The following is a 3,175-nucleotide window of genomic DNA, read 5'->3' as shown; positions in this document are numbered from 1 at the left end:
TTGCGTCCCTAGTAGCCCGGCGAAGGATCTTGCTACAATGGAAGGATGAGAGGCCCCCAAGCGTGGAGACCTGGATCAATGACATGGCGGGTTTCATTAAGCTGGAGAAGGTCAAATTCGCCCTGAGAGGGTCGGTACAAGGGTTCTTTAGGCAGTGGCAACCTTTCCTTGACTTTCTGGCTCAATGATAGGGTACAGGGACAGTCGCAGCAGCAACCCGGGGGGGAAGGGGGGGAAGGGGGAGGGAAAAGTGGGGGGGGGGACGATGACTATGTTTGTTTATTTAATTTTAATTTATTTTTAAGTTCTTTTGTTGTTCATTGGGGTTGGGGGGGTGGGGGATGTGATACATGCGTCGATACGGTCTGGAGGGTGTTACAGTTATTATGGGTTATTTTGTTGCATTTCATTGTTTGTCGTTATGTTTTATATTTTCTGTAAAAAATTCCAATAAAAATTTTTTTTTTTTTTTAAATAACGAAACTCTGCAATCTTGGACTTGACCCCTCCCTGTGCAGCTGGATCATTGACTTCCTCACCAACAGACCGCAATCTGTCAGGAGAGGCAAAAACACCTCCTCCACAATAGTCCTCAACACCGGAGCCACGCAAGGATGTGTGCTCATTCCTCTACTGTACTCCCGAAACACTGTGTGGCAAGATATAACTCCAACTCAATCTATAAGTTTGCGGATGATACGACTGTGGCGGGCTGCATCTCAAAAAACGACAAATCAGACTACAGGAGGGAGATAAATCACTTGGTTGCATGGTGTACCGAAAACAACCTCTCTAAATGTTGGAAAGACCAAGAAACTGATCATCAACTTCAGGAAACGCAGCATGACACACTCCCGCCTGCATCAATGGCTCCGGAGTGGAGATGGTCGATAGCTTTAAGTTCCTGGAGGTCACCATCGCCAACAGTCTGTTCTGCTCCACTCACGTTGGTGCAACAATCAAGAAAGCCAACAATGTTCTACTTCCTACAGAAGCTAAAGAAATTTGGCATGTCTGCATCGACTCTCACAAACTTCTACAGATGTGCGATAGAGAGCATCCTAGCCAGCTGCATCACAGTCTGGTATGGCAACTGCTCGGTCCAAGATCGCAAGAAACTACAGACTGTGGTGAACTCAGCCCAACGCATCACACAAACCTGCCACCCCCACATTGATTCTGTCTACACCTCTCGCTGCCTCAGGAAGGCAGGCAGCATTATTAGAGACCCCTCCCACCCAGGAATTGCCTACTTCCAGACCCTTCTATCAAGCAGAAGGTACAGAGGTCTGAAGACGCGCACATCCAGACATAGGAACAGCTTCTTTCCCACAGCTACAAGGCTCCTCAATGACTCCCGCTCAGACAGATCTGTTCCCTGTAAGAACACAATTCATGACGCCCTATGCTGATCTTGCTCATTTATTTGCTTTGTTTGGCCCTCTGTTCTGCACTGTAACCAATCATTGTTTTGTCGCTGTACCATTTGTCAATGTTCTCTGTTGATTATTCTTGTATCTACTATGTATGTACTGTGTACGTTCTTCAGCTTCAGAAAAATACTTTTTACTGTACTTCGGTGCATGAGACAATAAATCAAATCAACTCAAATCATCGGCGTGTGCATGCGTGGCTATGGACCGACCATTCTTGGCGCGGGAGCCGGGCGATTTACCCAGCGCTGCTGCTAGCCCCTCACAGGTACCGGAATCGGTGAGGGTTCGCCGCTGATTTTGGCATCGTAAAACTGTTACTATGCCGGCATCGGCATTTAGCTGCAAAATCGGAGAATCATGCCCGTAGTCTCCCACCAAACTAAGGGCCCTGCCCAGTTAAGGGATTTCCCCTTATTTTAACTGTTTATCCCTTAAGTAATACCTTTTAACTTTATCCCAAGGGCATACTGTGAAATACCGAACCGAGGTGAGTTTCCTCTTTGCCTCTTTGTTTTCTTCTGTGAGCAGACCCCCATCACTGCCCACACCCATTGTGTTTGTATGCGGATCAGAAACTCCCACCCCCAATTCCCTTGGTCAAAGAATGCCTTATTTTATTTCAAAAGAGTTGATCATCTTACCATGTGAGCAAGTGCGTAAACTGGTCCTTTGAACATGGGGACTGCTGGTAATCCCAGTCCTAGCCACTGCTGCTAATGGCATTGCTGAGACTACAGAGCTGCTGGCCAGATGAGGGATGGAACTCCCATCTCCAATAAATTAATGCTTCTTGGAGAGTTAGACGGTTGAGGGCTATCCTGTATCGGCAGGGTGCATTCCCAGGTGACACCATAGGGACAGAACAAGAAACCTCAACATCTGCAAAATCCTGCCTTATGGTCTTGGGTTGCAACAATATATCTAACAGAGTTGTACATTGCATATTATGGTGGGGACCTGGGTAGCAAAGGGAACACCCAGCCTCAATCACTCGTTTGTGCTCTATTGGCTATCACCACCTACAATATATCTCAGCATTCCCATTGGACCAGCCGGCGGGAAAAGCCAGAAAATCCAACACACTAAAAATGGTTAAAGTAGGATTTCATCAAGTATATTTCTAAATTGAAATATGGCTTTTCTTTTTGTAAGTTACTCATTGGTTGTTAGTATCAGGTCAATATTCCAAAATAAGAGGGCAGCATGTGGTGCTGAAGACCCAGGTTCGAATCCCGGCCTTGGGTCACTGTCCGAGTGGAACAACATAGAACAGTACAGAGCAGTACAGGCCCTTCGGCCCTCGATGTTGCGCCGTCCTGTGAAACCAATCTAAAACCCATCGACACTATTCCCTTATCATCCATATGTTTATCCAATTACCATTTAAATGCCCTTAATGTCGGTGAGTCCACTACTGTTTCAGGCAGGGCATTTTGCGCCCTTACCTACTCTCTGAGTAAAGAACCTACCTCTGACATCTGTCCTATATCTATCTCCCCTCAATTTAAAGCTATGTCCCCTCGTGCTAGCCATCACCAACCGAGGAAAAAGGCTCTCACTGTCCACCCTATCTGATCCTCTGATCATCTTGTATGCCTCAATTAAGTCACTTCTTAACCTTCTTCTAGTTTGCACATTGTCCACATGTCTGTGGGGTTTCACCCCCACAACCCAAAGATGTGCAGGTTACGTGGACTGGCCACACTAAATTGCCCCTTAATTGGAGAAAAAAATAATTG

The sequence above is a fragment of the Scyliorhinus canicula genome, chromosome 9, assembly GCF_902713615.1.
Source record: "Scyliorhinus canicula chromosome 9, sScyCan1.1, whole genome shotgun sequence".
Classification (NCBI taxonomy): Eukaryota; Metazoa; Chordata; class Chondrichthyes; order Carcharhiniformes; family Scyliorhinidae; genus Scyliorhinus; species Scyliorhinus canicula.
Note: the sequence above shows the minus strand (reverse complement) of the source record.